Here is a 21,629-nt window from a genome sequence, read left to right on the forward strand (position 1 = left end):
CCTTCCACAATAAAAAATACTTTAACAACAGTAGGAACTGCAGGGGCACTATTATTATGTATTTTTTCTAAGTATTCTTTTTAAAGGACTGATCCTATGCAAGCTTTGCAATCGATTCTAATACAGAATCAGATTGTAACTGATGTAGAAAGCTACAGTTTGTAATAAGGTTCCAGTAATAACCTGAGTCACTTCAATGAGTAATTCATGACTTGTTTTTCCATGACATCTGTTCAAAAACCTACCATATTCAAATAGTTGTAATTTGTGAGTAGTAACTGTATATGACAAACTATTCCTGCCTATCATCACAGTCTGACAATACATAAAACTCTCAGCATGACAATATTGAATATGTTGATTTCAAATCAGGAAACCATGTTTCAAGGCAGGTTTAATCTTCTAGATTTGTATTTTAAACATATAAGTAGTGCATTGAGAAACTATACAGTGAGATTTTTTTCTTTTGCTTTTGTTTACAAAGAAGGCCTCTCTAAATTACCTCCTTTTAATTCCGGTCATTTGCAAAAGTAATTCCTGAAAACAATAAAACCAATCTGCAAAGCAAATTCCCAAGCTAACAAGAGCAGTTCAAGTCAGGAAAGAGATGGTTGGTTTCTGTTTGTTTTCTGTGTTTCCCATGGGATGAGTGATGCATGGTTAAATGTATTACTGGTATATCTCAGACCTTTGCTGAAAAATAAGTGGTAGCACAGTAAAAGTGACAGTAAATTAATCACTTAAATATATCATCACATTCCATAGTAGAGAATTACAATGAGCTGGGCCCTTGAGTAGGGCCCAGAACCACGAAGCAGCAACTAAACTGAAAGCTCAGAATTTCATGAATTTGGGTCTTCTCTCTTAGATCCTTTTATGGCTTCAGTTACTGCAATATCTGATCACCTCAAACTATAGCATAAGATAATCTGATTATTAACACCAAAGCTGTATCATCCTATTAGAGATAGTGAACTGCAACTCAACAGAGTGCAGACAAGTCGTTCCCAGACAGCGAGGCACGAACATGTTTGAAGAGAGGCACAGCTGAATTGCTGCAGGCGCCGCGGAGCGGCTGACTCACAGAGGGATTGGGGGGGGGAAATTACCCCGAGTCAGCTGAGCTGGAAGCCACAGTTTTTAGATACAGCATCAACAACATCTTGCATCTGCATGAAGCTGTGGTTCCCACAGGTACTGTGGAAGAGGTGCATTGGGAACACAGCAGAGGCAGAGTGTCACTGTACTTTAGGACCAAGATAGAGCTGACTGATGATATCTGGCCACTGTGATACCAGTTCCAGAAAATTCATGAAGCCACCAGACCTGTTATCTCTCACGGGGGCAAGCTGGTATCTTGGTGGGGTTCCCATTTCCTCCTGGATTCCTGTGTGTAACAAGGAGCCAGCTGTTTTATATAAGGGCAAGACTGACATCTGTGCTGGCTTCTTCATCTTCCAAAATTCAGCAAGAACAAAACCTTGCATTATCAGTCTTAAGATGTAGGAGTGAAGCTAAGGCTGAGCAAGAGGAAGGATATGGGTTTTGAAGGGGAAGTTGGAGTGGTAGGAGTGGTGAATATCTGCTGTGTAGAGCCTGTGCTGTGTCTAGCTCCTAAGTCAGATCACAAAAGTGACTTGAGGCAGTTGATTGCATAAGCACAGTGCATCATTCGCTTAAAGAAAAGAATAAATTATAAGACAGGTTTACAAAGTCTATTCTAGGTCTTGTTCCCCATATAGAAATCTTTAAAACATGTTAAAAATGGTGTAACCGCTATCTGTTTTATTGCAGTACCTGTAAAAGTGCTGTAGGAAATTTGAGTGTGGGTTTGTTTGTTTGTTTCTTTTTATTGTTGTTTCTTTGCTTGTTTTTTTTAAGCTTTGTTCATGAACCTTGCACAATCTGGGCACTGTGCTTCAGGAGAGCCTATGCCAATCGGAAACAGAACTGATGGAAAAGTATCTTTTCCTGTCAGTTAAGAATTTTGTCAGTGAGGAAAAGGAAAAAAAAATGAACTATTTTTCCTTTTAACAGCTCCACCTAGTAATTAGGCCACACACCCTAGGTGAACATATTATGGACAAGAAAAACTGGCCTTTGTGATCTTAATAACTGCAAAAACTGGTATGACTTTGACTCCAGCAGATGAATAACATTCATGGACACAGGAAATACAGATCACCTATAGAAAGCTCAACTTACATTTGGGAGGGATGAATAGTAAAAGAGCCTTATCACTACAGATTTGCCTGTTATCACTGTGGTTTGAATTGCGCAAGAGAGGGATGGGAACGATGGCCCTTTCCACCCATCAGTCTCCACCCATGGCAGCAAGGTGCTAGTGGAATGTTAGGCATAGGAGATAATTAAAAACACTGTAATAACTGTACGGAATGTGTCACCCCTGCCCGCAGCTTCACCATCTTCTCAATTTACACCCTACCCTTTTCTTTTTGCTCCACCCAAGTTTTGGTTTCCTTCACCCACTCATGACTTTTGTGCTATCATTCCATGCCAGCTGAAACAGCCTCCCACTTTCTGTTGCCTTTCATCCAGAATTATAACCAGTCTGTTCATCATCACACTGATGTATGCATAATGAGCAAATTCATGAAGTTAACAAACATTGATTAAAAGAGTACCAGCCATAATCAATGTCCTATTAACAACTGACCGTGATGTATGTGCAGGTAGGATAGCAAGTGGACTCTGTGATACAAAATGAGCTGGACACTGAAGTTTGTGCTGATCCCATTACAGAGGACAGGATAGGTGCGACTGGTTTATGACATGGATATCTGCACCACGCTTAGAATAACATGCGACTTGGAGCAACCGAAACTGATTCTTGTGGAATCAGCATTTGTTCAGTAACATTCCACTCGTGTGCCTTTCCCTTTTCCCGTACGTTGCACCTCACTAAAAAAATGAACAAATTAAAAGACAGGAGACTGCCATGGAAGTTGCAAGGGCTGGATTCCTAGCTAAACTAGAAACTCACTGCCAAAGACTCCCTCTGGTGAACTGCAGACTTTAAGAGAGCAATTCCAGCCCTACCTCAGCCATATAATTTATCAGAGGTGAGTGCATCTTTCTACGGGCTTTGAATCCCCAGTTTTTTAGATGAAAGGTGTTAGTTAGGTGAGTGAATCAAGGCCAATCAGCTCTTGGCAAAGCTTTAATCAGTAAGGGACCAAACAGAATGATCAAATATTTGCAGGTTGATGGGACAGATTCTGCTCTTTCTGATAGCAGAGTCATTTAGAAGTAATCCCATCAGCTTCATCAAGGTACATGGAGGTATTCTATTATAGCTGAAAATGGCCTTTGGATGTACTCTCATCAACTATGTATGTGCCTTTCCTCTTAGATTCTTTTCCTAGTTAGACACTGTTGAAAAGTGTGTGCTGTTTTCCGTTGTGAAGCTTGGAAGCTAAGTAAGGTAAAATGAAATGAGCTCAGTAAATTAAGGAAGATATCAGAGCTTAGGAGGGTGTCTTGAGGTAGATACTTCGTATTTTAAGTCATGAGTATTAGATTTACAGCTATCCCTAATGGATTTGAAAAGCTGCTTGAAATCTACTTGGTTGAGTTTCTTTGTTTCATGTTTATTTTTTATGCACACCGTGGTGTATGGAATCTCATTACCTAACTGCAAGAGACAGAAAGGATGTTTTCCATTTTGATGTCTAATTTGGCTACTTTTTTTTCCTCAGGGGTAATCAAAACTCACTGAAAAACACATCATTTAGTTATTATTACTTTTTAATCTGGGCTATGCTGACTATTTCAAAACAATGATTTTTTGTTTGTTTGTTTGTTTGCAATTTTTTATTATATTTATTTTTTTGGCTCTTACAAAGGAAATACAAAATTCCCCTGCTATCGAAGCTAAAATCTCACCACATCTGACACTAGTTTGCCTAAAACCCCTGGTCCCTTCTTTTCTGAAAATGGAACGGAATGGGAATAATGTCATCCTCAAGAACGTACAACATGAACTCCATATCTGACTTTTTTTCTCCTCACTAGTTCTTGTCTCACAACTAAACTGCATGAAAGTGGGATGTGAGTGGATTTGGCAAGCAGTATTAAACTCGGACAAATGTCTGGCTGATGAGCCTTGCTCACACACCCAGAGTTAGTCCGATTGCTTGATTTGGGGTCTGGAAAGGATTTCTTTTTCAGATTTGACTGGCAGAGATCACTTCAGATCATCTTTGGTAGTGTACAACAGACCTGCTAGTCATTGAGCAAAAATACGGCTTAGTAGAGGTATAAATCACTGGTAACATACTTCATCTTTTCTGTTTCTCTTTGCAATAGTAATTAGAAGTGTGTCCCTCGAGCTTTTACTTCAGGTCTGAAATTCACTGTGTGATTATAGGAAGTGTCTGTGAGAGATAGGGAGGGAGTAGCAATTTTGTGAACCCTTCTGGGGGAGTGACTATTGCATGGTTGCCTCTGGTGGAGGGATTCTGGACTTGATTCCTGAGGTGCTCTTTTCTTATAAGAAGTTCCTATGAGAAAGGAGAAAAAAAAAAAAAAAAAAAAGAAAAAAGAAACAAATACTGGCATTTTTACCACTATGAAACTAGACAATTGATTTGTATGTGTTTGGATTAAAGAGATTTTTGTAGATGTAATCTGTTGCTTTTAAACTTAGATGATCTACAATTTAACAGAGAGGGGGAAGGATTCTGGGTCTATACTAAGATTTAACCTGCACTAGAAATCTTCAGAATGCCATCCTTTCTGATATTTGTAAGCACAATAATATCTGTTGCTGCAGACAACTAGTTCCCAAGTGAGAATGACTAATTAACTCCATTGAACTGCCTACTCAGGTGTTACACAATAGAATCAACAGGTGACTCAGCCTACATAAGGATCCAGAAACCTCTAGGCTTTCTGTCCTTTGATTTAATTACTAGATCTCAGTGAAAGTACAGGGCAATTACAAAGGCTGTCAGCACCACAAAAATGTAGCAGATTACCTAATTACATATGCAGGCAGGTAATTTAGTTGGTAATTGCCCCAATTACAAATTCAGATGCAAGCATTTGTAGATGCAGGTGGAATGTTATTTCTTTTCTTTGACAGTTTTGAACTGTGTACAATCATACAGATAACCAAAGTGCTGTTGAAACCGTGACACATATTTTGTCTTTTGTGATATTTTTCAGCTTTTGCAATTCGATAGATCCTTTCCACATGAAATTATGTGTTGTTATGGATCTCCAAGATCTCTGGATCTCCAAGAATGTACACTGATCACCTTCTAGAGAATAACACTTTTTCCACCCCCTGCTTTCTGTAGGTCATAGACTTTTTCGGGGAGGGGGCTGTAATGCATTAACAAAGCAATGTCTTTTCTTTTCATCTCCCTTAATAATGAATAATAAAAATGCTCAGCATAGTCTATGTTCACTTTGTGTTGGTTTTATCCACATTAAAAATTCATCTGCTGATGATTTTTCAATGAATGTTATTCGTTGTCGTCCACATAAATAATACTGGCTTTCAACCGTATTTCTGGGCACCACAGTATAAAAAGGACATGAAACTGTTGGAAAGTGTCCAGAGGAGGGCTACGAAGATGGTGAAAGGCCTGGAGGGGAAGACGTACGAAGGACGGCTGAGGTCACTGGGCCTGTTCAGCCTGGAGAAGAGGAGGCTGAGGGGAGACCTCATCACAGTCTACAACTTCCTCATAAGGGGGTGTCGAGAGGCAGGAGACCTTTTCTCCATTAACACCAGTGACAGGACCCGTGGGAACGGGGTTAAGCTGAGGCAGGGGAAATTTAGGCTTGACATCAGGAGGGTGGTTGCACACTGGAACAGGCTCCCCAGGGAAGTGGTCACTGCACCGAGCCTGTCTGAATTTAAGAAGAGATTGGACTGTGCACTTAGTCACATGGTCTGAACTTTTGGGTAGACCTGTGCGGTGTCAAGAGTTGGACTTGATGATCCTTAAGGGTCCCTTCCAACTCAGGATATTCTATGATTCTATGATTCTATGATGCAAAACTTCATTAATTTTATAGGAGATTCTCTCATTTTCATCACCTGAACATTTCACTCCATAATGTTTAAATGAATTTTTCATGTGGTTTACTTTGAAAGTGGACAGTTACAAATTGAATCGCACAGAATATTCGTTGTTTTTTTTTTTTTTTTTTTTTTTTTGGTTTTGTTTGTTTGTTTGTTTGTTGTTTGTTTGTTTTTTTGTTTCCTTTTATCTATCTCATCAATTTCCCCAGGAAATGCACCCATGGCACTAGTAAATAATGCTTTTTTAACTGGCAGTCCTCCACATTCAACTTGGACTTTTAAGAACTAAGCAGGATTCTCTCCATTTTGTGCGTCATCATTGTAAATGAAGAAGATTATACTTTTAGTAATAGCCCTGTATTACATTGATCTCATCAACACTTGAAAGGTTCTTTTGCAAGAAATGATTTTGCACAGGCATAAACAATTGTCCTGTGACGGACAGAAAGATGATACTCTGACATCACTCAGGTGGGGTGGCCAGAACTAACCAAAACAATTAACTGATTTCATTTCGTATTTCCTCTCCTTTTTTTTTTTTTTTTTTAAATCTGTAGTGTTGAATTCACATTGTCTCTTTTTTAAACCAGAATGTTACTTTTAAAAATTCTTTTTAGCTCTTTCAAAGGAGACTCCCCTCCTATCCAAATAAAAATCTCAACATTGCTTGCTGACAACAGTTTGCCTACAATCTAATTTTTATCATCAACACATTGCTGCAAAGATTAACTTCTCGATTTCTTGGCTGGGTCTTGTGGCATTATCTGTTTGTGGCTTGCCTTTACAACATGCCCCTTCTGTACCACTTCAGTTACTTTCAAGGCTGTTTGTGGATTTGGTTACCTAACATTTCACACACTAGCTAGGTGTCATTTCCACAATTACTCCTTTTGATGCCACCTTTATCAGTTAATTATTATTTTCTCTTCTAAGCCTTTTTTTTTTTTTTGGGGGGGGGGGGGGGATTGTCTCTCTGTGTAGGTGGAGCACCACTTAATCACCTCCTAAGTAATTGCATTGTAGCTGCTGTAATACCTTTTTAAAAGTCTACTCTCCTATGATGCCTATACAAAAACAATACTAAACAATACTGGTTAAACATTTGGTGTAATGTGATTTTTTCTTGCTGTGCTGACCAATATCAATGGACAGATTCCACGTGCATTTCCTGTCAGTCATCTTCCACAAACTCTTTGGAGAAAGAATCACCAATTCTTCTTTATGTGTTGAGGCATTGCATTCTGATCTGTCACCAAGGCTCCCTAGCATAACTGCAATGAAAATAGTATATTCTTAGAATGATTTAGGGTAATTTTATGACAACTGACATTGTGTTTTGTAAGCTGGATAATCAAATCTGCTTCAGGATATCAGCTGATTGCCACTTTGGATAAGAAAGAATTATTGCTTGTTAGCAGCCTTATGAAAACAGTCAGGTACATTCTTTCTTTTTTGCCTCCCTCTAAAGCATTTGTTGTGTTTCTGAGCCATAATCACACGTGATCAAATTAAATGCTTTTTCTGAAGTGACAGCCTATAATAGCTCTTCCCTTTTTGTCCAACCTAGCCCCCATTCATGTCTATGCCAGTTTCTAAGACATTTCAAAAGTCCCACCCTTTGTCACTTGGCTTTAATCCTGTTCACCTACATGGTAACAACCCCTGAGATGTGATTCAAGTTTAAAGTACAAAAAAATGTAAAAATGCTCACAGCTGCATGAGTCTTAGGAGTTTCTTCCCTCATGATTATTATTACTACTATTATTTATTTAGCATTCATTGATGCCAAAAGAACCTTTGATCATTTTTCTACTAGGGTGTGGAATCTGCCTCTTGTTAGTCAGTAGCAAGGCTGAACAGGTACTGAATTACTTTTGATTACATAACTAAACTTCTTAACAGAAAAAAAAATAAAATCTTTTTTTATTTATCTATATCTGTAATAACATAGGTGCATCAGAAGCTTATGGAGAGACTGTACAATGAAAGCCTGCAGCTGCTTAATCAAATTTTGATGCCTTTTTTGTTTTTTAAGTTATAAACTTTTTGCAAAGCATGGTCAATACAGCCTCTTAAGATGGAAGGCTATGCATTCTGAATAAAAATCTTCATAGTCAAGGGAGAGCCAGTAATTTACTATGAGCATAAAACAATTCTAGAAAACAACAAATAGGAAGTATTTCCTGCCTTTGTGGAGCCACAGATGTGAGATAGAAGGGTCCGAGTCAAGGTCTATTCAAAAAAGCTATATCTCAAGTGCTATAGATAGAAAATACCTCTTTTAAATGGATGTCTTAGTAAGAGAAGAGGAAAAATAGAGAAAAGAGCAGAAAAAAAAAATACAAGGAATAGGAAAGAAAGGGGCATGAGATGCGTAGCAATAAACCAAAACCAGGACCTAATCTGATTACTTTTATAATACTGACTGCTCTGCATTTGTTATTCAGGATGAATTTTGTACAGCAGAAAGTGATATTCTTTATGAGGTTGTGGTTGCTGAGGAAAATTGCATCACACAACATGATTCTGAGGGTCTGTACACAGCAAGGTGTTAGAGTGCTGCATGCTGCAATGCATGTGCCCCTTTGCTTAGGCATTACTTTCCATGCAGGGGCCTTAGGGGCTCTCTGGCACAATTCCTGCACTTAAAATTGGGATGACAGTACTGGTCATCTTCACTGGGGAGAGGAAGGGACATTCATCTCATTTATTAAAGGATGCCGGGATCCTATTACTATGGTAATACAGACCATATAAATACACAGAAGAGAGAGAAAAACTGTTATGTGTTAAGAAGTTGGCCATTCTAATCGTGTTAAGGAGTACACAAATCTGTAGTCTGAGTTAAATAAATTAATTTTAAACCAGCTTTTCTAAGGAAATAAAGCTTACATATTCACAGTATTTATCTGTTCCCTCCTTAAATTTCTGTTCACCTTATCAGCTAATTTCTACTTAGCTTAAAAGAAGTGTGGAGATCTGAAGAGTTTAAATTCCCACACGTTTCCTGACTTTGTAGTCAGAGAGCAGAAGGCAGGGAGCTCTCTGCTCTCACAGCCTCAGTTTTGATGGCCTGGTCACTCAGAGGCACAGCTTCTGGCCAAGCAGCAGGTACATGCCAGCTGGTTAACCAGTACAAAGGTAGATCTGTCCAAGTCACTTTTTCCTACTTCTTGCTCATCTAGGAGACAAAGGTTGCTGGGGAATAAGAAGGCTTCTATGGGGAATCACAGAATCACACAGAATCACAGAATTTCTAGGTTGGAAGAGACCTCAAGATCATCGAGTCCAGCCTCTGACCTAACACTAACCAGTCCTCCACTAAACCATATTGCTAAGCTCTACATCTAAACGTCTTTTAAAGATGCATCACATCCAGGGATGGTGACTCAACCACTTCCCTGGGCAGCCCATTCCAATGTCTAACAACCCTTTCAGTAAAGAAGTTCTTCCTAACATCCAACCTAAAATTCCCCTGGCGCAACTTTAGCCCATTCCCCCTCGTCCTGTCACCAGGCACGTAGGAGAACAGACCAACCCCCACCTCGCTACAGCCTCCCTTGAGGTACCTATAGAGAGCGATAAGGTCGCCCCTGAGCCTCCTTTTCTCCAGGCTGAACAAGCCCAGCTCCCTCAGCCGCTCCTCACAGGACTTGTTCTCCAGGCCCCTCACCAGCTTCGTCGCCCTTCTCTGCACCTGCTCAAGCACCTCGATGTCCTTCTTGTAGTGAGGGTCCCAAAACTGAACACAGTACTCGAGGTGCAGCCTCACCAGAGCCGAGTACAGGGGGACGATCACCTCCCTAGCCCTGCTGGTCACACTGTTCCTGATACAAGCCAGGATGCTGTTGGCCTTCTTGGCCACCTGAGCACACTGCTGGCTCATATTCAGCCGACTATCAACCAATACTCCCAGGTCCTTCTCTGCCTGGCAGCTCTCCAACCACTCATCTCCTAGCCTGTAGCTCTGCTTGGGGTTATTGCACCCCAGGTGCAAGACCCGGCACTTGGCCTTGTTGAACTTCATGCAGTTGACCTCAGCCCATCGGTGCAGCCTATCCAGATCCTCCTGCAGAGCCTTCCTACTCTCGAGCACATTGACACATGCACCTAACTTGGTATCATCTGCTAACTTACTGAGGGTGCACTCGATGTCCTCATCCAGATCATCAATAAAGATATTAAAGAGGACTGGCAATTATGAAGGCAATGAGAAAAAATAGGAATATTATGAAAAAGGATTTGAGGCATGGCCTGGCTTCGCAGTGAAAAGATCATTGGAGATACTATAAGGGTATTTTTTACCTAACTGCTATTGGCCATGGTGATGAAGGGAGGCAATAGGGAGACAGGTTTAGGTGAGGGAGTATTGGTACATACCACAGAAATCTTCAGGAAACCAGGTTCCATTAGTTCCATTGTTTACAGACTGAGATGTTTCTCATTCTCTCAAGGCTCAGGATATTTGACAGCCTGCAAAATCAGAGGTCATGAATGGTTATTTGTACCTTGTATGCACTTTCTTTGAAATATATCTTAGAACTACAGGCTATTTTAAACTGTTCCTGTCAGTTCCTGTGGTTCTTCATTGAAGAAAGATAAAGGCATTTTTTTTTCTCTTTTCTTTTTACTTTTCTTTTTCGCTTTGTTCATTCTCAAAAAAAAAAAAAAAAGGAAAAACGAGATAGAAAACTGTAAGTTTTATTTTTTTTTAGTTTTTGCCTTTTTTTTTTCTTCTGAGAACACTACTTTAATATTGGAAGAAAACAAACAAACAAACAAACAAGGATACCAAACAAAAAAAATCAAGGGACAGATGTTATCGATCTTTAGAGTAACTTGATAATTTACTGTACTTTTCAATGCCCAATTCCAAGCTCCTATTAACTCTGAAGTCAACCTTGTTACCAAAGAGCAGCTGTTATTCTGTAAACACACCTGCTTCTGTGTTAGCCCAGCCATGATCTAAATTGGAGAATTAGAAGGAGCGAGCCCACAGAACTGGAGTCATAGTCATATCTTACCCCATTCACCTAAGTTACACATGAACTTCAAAGACTAATTAGAACAATTTAAATACTAACATGATTAAGTACAGCTGATTTAATTTCATTTTTTCCTTTGGTTAAACAGAGGACATTAATGCAAAGAAATTCTATTAAATCAACCTCTGATTTAAAATCAGAGAAATGTAGAAAATCCTAGAGTTAACATAATATATCCTATGACCTCTCAAGCTTTGCTTCACTGTTGGAGGAAAAAGTATTGCTTTTGAGATAGCTCTTTTAATGCAATTCTGCTGGCGACAGGTCAGTGTAGGGCAGGCTAGTTCTAGCTGTTTACAGATAAAATATGTTTTTGTGTGTAGAAGTTCTATTACTGACCTCAGCTGTCTGCACTGAGGTAGAACAGTCTCAGTTCAGCTGTACAGCTAGAGAGACAAGTGCAAGCAAGCAAACCACAACTCCAGTGGGAGAGCATTGAAAGCAAATGGATTTGAGCCCTCCTCCTCCTGCTGCCCAGGAAGAGAAGCTGCACATCTGGGTTGTGACTGAAAGGAGGGAGATTAAGTTTCGCTGAGTGTTAGGAGAGGAGGGGAGGCTGAAAATGGAGCCAGATGGCAAATGGCAGAGGCTCAAAATGGCTGTGTTCTTAAACAGGCTTCTGATCCTTATTGGCAAATATCACTTTAAGCTGTTTTGGTTAATCTCTTTCCTAAATCATTCGAATGACATTCCATACTGAGGTATGTGTGATATACTTGCCAAAACTTCCTTACTGCCCTACACACACATACAGCCTGGGTGAAAGAATGAGCAAAGGACTGTTCTGAGAGCAGAGTTCGGTGAGTTTTCTGCTTGTAGCACTGTAAGGAACTTGGAAGGTAATTAATGACTTACCCACTCCGATATAGGAAGTCTGAGTCCCCTGGGGAGATTAATACTATTTTTTTCTGATCATACTCCAAAATCAAAGTCTACAATAGGGACAGAACTATTCTCTTCTTTGAAAATATTCGGAAAGTACTGAGCGCCTGTCCAATTCCCCTCATTTCAAATATGAATCAGATGCTTTTCAGATATATGAGCTCTAAGGATTAAATGTTCCTTTGTCCAAAACCGTTTAGCATAGATACCAGTGATACCAGTGGAGACATATTTCTCTTTCTAACCCTCCCTGCACTGCCTGTCAGCATTTTCTCACAGGTCGCCTGCAACATTCAACAGTTAACAATGACAGGAATGATTAATATTTGGGCTTATTTATTCTTGTATTGTTTGTGCTTCGTAGAGGCTTACTGTGTCACAGACAGAGTAAGTGAAATTAGCCTGTACAGGATGATTAGCCTATGCAATTAAAGCTTCTCAAGAAGATGAGATCATCCATTCTGACACAGCCACTCTATCTCACACACACGCACTTACACAGAGAAAAGGATCTTTAGCTTACCAAGGAACAAAGCTTAGTATCACATCCAGAAGGCCCTATTCAAAATCCAAGAAGAGGATGCTATCTAAATTCCTGAGACTTACAAACTAGTTTGTTGGATGCTATGGATGCAAAAAGCCCTTTGATGACACAGTCACTCAATTGAGGGAAGGGAACAGCAGCTCTTGAGTTGCAAGTTCATCAAACAAGGCCTTTTTTTTTTTTTTTAAGCCTTTGCATACTGATAGCCTGTGGTTGTATGTTCTGTTAGAACAGATTGAAGAAATTCTGATTCCTGCTTATTCTTGTCCCCTTTGTTCTTTTCTTCTGAATCAGTACTTTATTTTGGTAGTGTCCCAATGAAGAACCGGGAGAGTTTCTGATGTAAAAATAGTAACTGAGTAAGAAGGAGGAGAAGTAAGGTTCATTTTTGGTTGGATTTGTTTTCAGAACTGATATGAGGTCTGGTACAGGGCACAAACATCCAAACACTAAATCAGCAAAGCTGAACAGATGGTAATCTCTGATGAACAAGCAGATACAAGCAGCTGTTGGAAGGGAAACCAGGAATCTTTTTTTGCTTGACTTGTGGCCAGTGGAATAGTAATACAGACTCCTGGCCTTATACAGCTATTTTTGTGAATTGTTCCCTTCAGGCTAGAACTTCTTGGTAACAAATCTTAAGTTGTTTCAATGGATCATTAACATTGTCCCCTTTTTCTACAGTGAGTAGCTGTGAACAATACTCCAATAATTCAGGAGCAAGAATCTGAAGGAAATAAAAAGGCTGAGGACAGGGGTTGTAGAAGAGCAAATAAAGAAGTAGGTGACCTCGGAAGAAATAAAGGAGGAGGGTCGTTATGGATCAGAAATGAAGTAAGTAGAATAGGTTTCATTCAAATTTTAGATACATTTACCTTCATCAATCTCTGTATAGGTATAGGCATACAGATACATTTCTCTCTCCTGCTACCATTCATATGAGAGCAGTACCTCTGATTTCCCATTCTGGCTCAGGACATCTATGTGCTAACATAGACCAAAAAGGCTGTCCCTGCCCTAAATAACTTTTCCTGACTAATACAATATGATACTAGCACAGTTTTGCAACTATAAGAATCGGCAGTAAAAGGATGTTAAATCTAGGCCACCACAAAAGAATCTAGTGAAATAAAGGGAGGGATGAGAAAGGAAGGAAAGAAAGCAAAACAGTGAAGATCATAACTGGGAAAATGTCCCACTTGCAAGTTTTTTTTTCCATGTACTCCATTCAGAAAAAGCTGCAGGTGAAGATGAAAGGGATTTATTGTAAATCAGATTACAAAAAAATGCCAGTGCGACAATATGAAGAAAACAACAACAAACAAGCCAAGTGGTTTGTGAGACAATCACTGTAGAAATACTGGGAGGCATCAATACTTTTGAACATAAGTATTCATTTAAAGTAGGTATAATTAAAGGCAGAATTTGTCCTACCTGACAGATGGAATAAAGTGAGTATACCAAAATATGCTGGCCTACACACTGACGAAAGAACAGTATAAAATTTGACATCAACAGTTCCTCATGTTTGAAAATCACTGAAAGTGTGATGACAAGAGTAAATGTTACTAAGGAATATCCAGAGAATTCTACTACAGTGTGTGATATATCTCAATCTAAGCATGCTTTGAAACCAATTACAGATCTGTTACTTTGACTTGAGCACTAAAAGGTCTCATGGAAAAGACCAAACACAAATTTTAGAGTGACACAAAATTTTGCTTGCAGAAGTAGCTAGAGCAAAACATTGACTAATGTATTTTTTTTTTGTAGGTTAGAATGTATTCAAAGGGATAGTATGACATACTGTGTTAATGCTGTAAATTGTCTAAGGGATTAGAGAGAGAATCAGGAAAACACTGAAACACTTACTGACACATAACATGCCTGCCCAGGACCCTGTCCTTCACGAGCTGTCAGGGTAGCCTCCATCTGGTGGATCACTGCTCGGCACACACTTGATGCAGGAAAGGTACTACTGCGTGGGCTGACCCAGAGGTTTTCCTGTCACTGGTCTGAGTTGCTTGATTCCCACACTGAACAAGAAGCTATCATCTGGATCAGTCATTGCATAGGCTGTAAAATAAAAATACTTGTTTTCCTAACTTGTGACTTGTTTTCCTAGTTCAGATGCAGCTTCTGCTGCCAGGAAACCTCATTGCAGCTTAATCAAGTGAGTGGGGTGGTATCAGTAAGGAACTGAACTTCTGATAACTTAGTTGAAACAGAATGCTAATACCCACTAGATTTTACCAGTATATCAGTAAGAACTGGAGTTTCCAGGTTACCCAATAAAGAGATTGTTGGCCCAAGAGCATATCTTTTTATTTTTCTCCATCTGTGCCTAGTACTCTAATATAAGACAGTACCTCTGCCTGCAAACCATGTCTCTCCAAACACTGTGAGGACACTGCAGAGCTCTATTGCTATTGCATCAAGTGAAAGCAGATGCTGGTGTAAGTTATTAACTGTCACTTTCAATTCAACCTGACAAGAATGAGTTAATGGAGAAGCTCTGTTACAATGGTCGACAGGAAAATAAAAGCCACACCAAATCTGTTTTTCTTGTCTCCCTTGTTTTCAAAGACAGTGCTACTGGCATAACACAGAATGCCCTGTTCATTTACTGATAATGCTTGTCCCTTTGGGGGTGCAACACAGCTACTTCATGGAAATAGAGTTAACTTATTCAACCACAAAAAAAAAAACCTCTTCCTTCCTTTAAACTGTTCTCAGACTACCAAAGCAGCTACTGATGCTGACCTACATATTGCTGGCTACTTTTCTCACTAACAGCAATTGAAAAATGGAGATAACAATCTTTTTGTTTGTTTCTTTTTTTTTTCTTTCTTTCTTTTTTTTTTTTTTTCCCCAAGTGCCTAAGATCTTATTACTTTAATTCTTGTTTCTGTTATATTTGCCAACTAAAACTACAGGATGTATTTTACCAAGTGAGTCTCTACACCAGAGAATTCTAGAAAATGCTTGACCTGCAGAATGATCTCTGTATTTATGGTCATAAATACAAATTAGCAGGTTTAAGAAGCGAGACAGAGCAAAGGATGAAACTGTTCTTCAGTTTCACCAGTGGAAATACAGAATCCTTGCATTCAGACCAAGTTGTTCACTATGGAATAGAATAACAGAGAAGTTTTTGTCTATTAGTTAAGTCAGGCTGGAATCAGAGGTGTTTGATGCCACTTTGCCATGCTTCCTTTTAACCACATAGCTCATGTCAGCTGATGTACATCACTCCTCTCTGTCAGCCCCCCCAAGTTCAGTCACAGACTGTAATGTAAAGTATTTGAGGAGTGGATGTGTATTAGATCATTGTCCTGCAAAAATGCCCAAGAATATCACATATTAAAGGTTTGATGAAATACAACATGTTTCCTCATCTTCACACTCTGTTCTGTATGTTGGAAGAATAGTTGCCAGCACCAAATCTTCCTCCATTGTTACAATGTTGGAGCACCTTGACACCAGCTTTTCCGTCTGATAACTAACAGAACAAGAAAAATGATCAGATCACCATTTTCTTCAACTTTTTTCATCACACTGCCCTGTATTTTTAGCTGAGATACATAAAGATAATGCATTCACCTTTCAGTTAATCTTTATGAAGACGTTCCACCTAATGCACAACATCTGCTGAACCATTAAGTCAGCATCAAGCATAGTGTTACAAGTACCACCTACACCAGTTACTGCAGGTGGCTCTTAAATTTCAAAGACTGTGACAGGACTTCTTAACAACTGCCCTTAACAGTTTCCAGTTAAAACTAATTTTCATCTTACAGTTTGTTCTGAGGCTCAGCCTACTGGAGGTTTCTTACTGGGGCAATGTGCATTCAAAAACCTGAAAATGTGTGAATTCATTTGAAAGTAACAACACCCCTCATCCCCTTCAGAAGTAAGTACATATAGATTCAAAGCCATGTGCTTTTTAAACTCTCCTTAGTCCTGTTTTTCCTTCCAAATTGCCCTTGATTTTGGCTCTTTGTTACTGATTCCTCCCCTATCCCTTTAGTACTGTCCCTGATTTATATGTCAGCGCTGAGTGCATCTGATCAAAACATGGCAAAGTTGCTGGTTCAGCACTCGCAGCAGAGGAGGGGAGAAATGGGCTATGTCTAATCCTACTTTGTAATCACTGTCACAATGCTGTGACGCTGCCAGTTGGCAAGTAGGAGCAACAGCAGAATTTGGAGGAGATAATGACAGGTGCTCATAGCACATCTAGGGCAGCTAGTGTTGGCAAACAAGTTTTTTAACTAGCCTACTTAGACCTTAAAATAAAAAACACATTGGTTTCAAACAACAACCTGCCACTAAAAAGTGTGCAAGATACTGCATATGTCAGGAAAACTGAGCTGGCTCCAGAGCAATGTCTGGGTATGTGATTGTACTAAATTATATCTATATTCAGCTCTTCTTAGAATGAAGTAGCTCTAAGAAGCTCAACTAGGTAGGGTGATTTCTTTTTTTTTTTTTTTTTTTTTTTAACTTCAGCCTAAGAAAATTTTGTGGGAGGAGTCACTTTGGAAAGGTGGGAAAGCCTTTACCCTCAGGTTGCCTCAGTAAGAAGCTCCCGCTGTGATACTTGAAAGCCCAATAGACATGTCTGAATTTATAATGCACTCTTGAAGTATTCATTCATAATCCTGTAGGGATTTTCAAAGCCACAAAGAGGATGTATTTCTTTTAACAGGCTACAGGGAAAATATTAGTTCCTCCTGTAATAAACAAACAGTCTATTTTGGTGCAAGAGGAAAAATTTGAAGAGTCAGGGCAAAGAAAGGGGAACCTTTCTGACACTCTTCAAGTTTCTGTTTTTCTAAAATATGTGATACCCCAAGAACTATTTCTATTTTCTCCCTGTTCTTTACTCCTTGAAACTTTCCTGTTACCACCTGGTTCTTCCCCACTGTAAATCAAGTTCACTGCATTTACACCAGGTAAAATCTTTAGCCTGATTACTATACAATCAAAAGAAAAGAAATGCTAAAGTGTATATGTATTTAAAAAAATGAAATGTGGGTGTTGGAGGGGAGCTATTTTTCCAGTTGCTTCTTTTCTTCCTCTATCTCGAGAGCATAAGTGGCACTGTACCTCTGCTTCATGCAGCCACTTCTGTCTGCATGGGCTCGTGCAGGCAAAGTAATTATGGTCAGCAAACACAGTCCTCAAAGAACATGGGCAAAAAAAAAAAAAAAAAAAAGGAGTAGAGGCTGGGAGCAATAGAGCAATAGATTAATTGTATAATGGCATTCTGTTGCCATAAGATTACATTGCTGAAAGAAAAAACAGCCATTTCTAATCGCTCTGTCAATTCCTAGCCCGTGTCAGCAAAGTTCTCCTGATGACTTTTACCTTTTATGCAGCATGCTGAGACAAGCCCTAATATACATCACGGATGGTGGAATTTAACTAGTATACATCCTTTGTGCTTAGCACGCACATGAAATGAATTTCATAAATGGAGCACAGTTCTTTGCCAGGAGGTGAGGTGGCTGCAAACCGTCTGTGCAGTTATTGCTGAAATAATCTTTACCTTTCTGATTGATGGCCCCACACTTTCAATAACCTTTCAGAAGTGAGATGTGACAAAAGCCCACACCTTTACCACTGTTCTGACAGAAGGGGCCTGTCCCTTTCATATTTATTTATATTTCTCGGTGAATAATGTGATGAGCTTTTAGAAATAGAGAAGGAGACAAATTTAAATTAATCTGAATACTTCTTGTATTTATCTATTATAGATCATTTCATATGCTTCTTAATCTGTACTTTGGATAAGGCATGACAGCTACTTAAGGTTAGCCAGCCCTAGCAACCCTGGGTAGGAAATGAGGATGAACAGTAGCTGTAAAGCTGCAGGCTTTAAGCAGGTGCAGTGTAACCTCATCCATTTTGATGAAGAGAAGCAGCAAAGATTCACCCAGAGGAGAATGCATAGCACCTCTGTTCCTACTCAAAGTACCCACGTGTCCTCTGATGACTGTATTGAGATCAGGACCAAGCTGAACTTGTTATGTCACCACATTTCCTGTAGCAAAACTTGTTTTTGCTAGAAGTCTGTTGATCCAGTATGGAGTCAGTCCAGATTTGTTCAGCTTGTGAAATCAGAGCCTGAGGTAGAATAGATGCAGATCATTCTATTTGCCCACATCAGAGATTCTACATAAGATACCTATCAGAGGGAAGATACTGGAGAGAGAATTAACCTACTTGAATAACTAGTGGTTTTAACTGCTCTGAATTACAAAAGGTTTCCCTGAAGAAGGGAACTCAGGTTTCCCTGGATGACCAATTATACATCAGTACAGGGACAACATTCCCATTGTTGTGTTGTAATTTTACATTCAGTCAGGCTTAATGAATTAACATGCACTGCAGCCTGGCACGAGGGCTTACAAACAAATATATTGTAGTCACTAAAATAAATATGACACTATAAAAGCCTGGGGTGTCAGAAGGGAAATTGGTGGACTAAGCTGAGCACTAAGGCTCCTTATCAACAGAGGACAAGGTTTGTTAAATTGACAGTAAATAAAAAAGCATCCAGAAACCAGGTAAGCAGCTGAACTGCAGACTGCAGTGTAAGCACTTCAGATTCACCAAGGCAAATTCACTTTGCCATCTGAACCTCCCATCACCCAATCTTCTCTTACCTTATTTAGAAGCTGAGTAACAGCAGGGTCTTATCTTGGGAAGTCACTCTCAGCTCAGCTGGAGAACGGTATACTGGAAGCAGCGTTTTCCTCTATAAACACATTAATTGGAGTTCATTTTCCTCCCTCAGCATGTGTATAACTCACAGCACTAATGGGAGTTATGCAGGCATATCAGTTTGCTCAAACCATCTTTTCTTTGGGTCACTGCAAGCTCAGCTGTCTTTCATTATGTACACATTCATCAACTCTAAACAAGGTTCATTTCTTTTTTTCCTTGAAAATAATTTCCTTACTCTCCCTGTAGTAAGTAATAAAGGGATTGAGATGAAGCATCTGTCAGGCCCAGAGTCTAAACTTCACTGCTAGTTGTTATACAAGCAAGAATAAGGCATTTGGCTCTTGAGTGATATCTGTGTTTGCAGGACTGAGCTTTATGAATTAGATTGGAGAGTAAAGAAATTAAGAATTGATGAAATAAAAGATACTAGAGGTTAGAACTGTACTAATGTACAATAAAGTAATGTACTCCTCCTGCATTTTGAATTTTATAGTACCTTTGGACCACTAGCAGGTTGAAAGGGTCTGTGAAAAAGATAAAAAAGATACAGGAATCTACAGCAAAACATACTGGTATTTATTCTGCTGCAAACTTTGCTTCTCAGCCCTTCCATTTGAAAGGGGAGTTGACCTCTATGTAGAGTCCAAATCAAGCCTGCATAGGCCTACCTAGATGTATTTTAGAAAACACATAGACATTTTACAGTTGTGAATTTTGCTCTGAGAACAGAACTTGAGCCATTTTTTTTATTCTTCCTAAACCAGTTTCTTTCCTGAAATCCCAGACGGTTTAATTATTCTTTAGCTGCCTAGATTCAAAAAGGTAACCATAAATTACCCTTGTTAGTGAGCAACATCAATTTTTATGCATACTTCATATAATAATTTTCCATCTTAGTGAACTGAAGTTCACATTCAAAGGCTTTAATATGAATTTTCCTATTAAATCTTTTGTAGGAAGTCTTTTTTTTTTTTCCTCTCTACTTTAAACTCCTCTGGATTGAAATAATTACTTTAGTTTAATGTGTTATCAGAGACTCACCTGACCTGTCTCTGCAAGAGATTTGACAACGCCCAGGTCAGTATTTTCCTAGTAAGAAAGCTTTTTGTACAGCTCACCCTGGGAAGCTGCTGAAAAGCCCATGCTTCAGCTAATAACCAGATTCGTTTTCCCATTTGTCAATTACAACTTCCGTGGTGCTTGAATGGTGGAGGAAATTACTGCAAGCAGAAAATGAGCAAAGCAGAAAGGAGGGACACTTCAAAAGACAAAGATTTTGTCTGCCACAATTACTTTTCAGCTGCCTTTAGCTGATCAGACCTTATTGATAATGTGGGGAAATATTATCTGGGGATGTTAATGCCAAATTTAAAAGTTAAGTGAAAGCAAACTGGAATCCAGACTTCAATGTGAAAAAAAAATGGTTTTAGATATATACATGTAGCAGTCACAGATGCAGATAAAAGCTGAAGATATGCCTCTGGGAATGTAACTTAGCCTTGCATCATAGGCAGAGTTGGTATTGCAACCTATTATTAAAGGTGGCCAACATTAACCACAATATGATCCTACCCTAAGAGATCTGATAAGGTTTACTTTGAAACAGTCTGGAGACTTTGGAGTGAGGACTTGAAATTAGGCAGGAAAATGTTCTTTACCTTGTACACAGTCTTTTTGCTTTCCCCTTGAAAACTCATATTAAGCTATCCAGATAAAAGCACTGGAGATATTGCAGTTCACACATATGTAGTAGAAACTTGTTAGAGTTTATCATCCAAAGCCTCTAAAGATTCATCAGCTCTATGAATACCTGAATCTCTCACTGAATCTGGATCTCATTGAACTGTCCTTTCACCTGCTCCATCCCAGAGACTGACTGGACAAAGGATACTGAAAGCTACAGGTGGAAATAGGTAAGGGAGCGTCAGGAGAAAACAGAATTGTCTAGATGGGAGAGAGACTTGAAGACCCCAGGAAATTTTAATTGTATAAAGATCTCAGTGAGACTGGAATTATCAGGGCAAGGAGCCTTGCACTTGGAGTCGGTGGGACGGGGGGAAGAAGAGCTCATGAAGAATTCAAGATGTGTTTTATCAAAAGTTTGCAGAAAGATGGAAGATGTATTACTATACTATATAGTAAAAATAATCCAATCTATGGACAAAATGACAATAATAATATAAAACAATGAGATATGCAAGGAAAAATAGAACTCATATGATAATGACTGCTATTAACGATGCAGTGAGGGCTCTATAAAGGGCTCTTACCATTCAGTAATGGTGCTGCTACTTCCCTGTGTGATCGTGTTGTGATACAAGAGAACACACCTGCAGACACACCCTGTTGTGTAGTGATGTAGTGA

At 39.2% G+C, this 21,629-nt stretch overlaps 2 long non-coding RNA genes across 9 annotated transcripts in view; one reads left to right on the forward strand and one right to left on the reverse strand.

Annotated features, from left to right (window-relative positions):
* Nucleotides 1-21,629, forward strand: part of LOC311420611 — a 130,696-nt gene that overhangs the window by 79,175 nt on the left and 29,892 nt on the right. For 3 of the 8 annotated variants that reach the window (XR_014684426.1, XR_014684427.1, XR_014684429.1), the window contains exon 3: nucleotides 5,191-5,475. The exons of 3 other annotated variants lie outside the window; for them this stretch is intronic. This is a non-coding gene — a long non-coding RNA (uncharacterized lncRNA). Of the gene's footprint in view, nucleotides 1-5,190; nucleotides 5,476-13,213; nucleotides 13,364-14,424; nucleotides 14,635-21,629 lie in introns of those variants that run through there. 2 more of the 8 variants (XR_014684425.1, XR_014684423.1) reach the window with 2 other exon arrangements.
* Nucleotides 3,777-14,474, reverse strand: LOC311420612. The gene is made up of 3 exons (XR_014684430.1): nucleotides 14,402-14,474; nucleotides 10,439-10,531; nucleotides 3,777-4,523 (listed from the first exon to the last, which is right to left on the reverse strand). It is a non-coding gene; the product is annotated as an uncharacterized lncRNA (long non-coding RNA).

This window comes from Aythya ferina, assembly GCF_964211825.1.
Source record: "Aythya ferina genome assembly, chromosome: 17".
NCBI classification, from domain to species: Eukaryota; Metazoa; Chordata; class Aves; order Anseriformes; family Anatidae; genus Aythya; species Aythya ferina.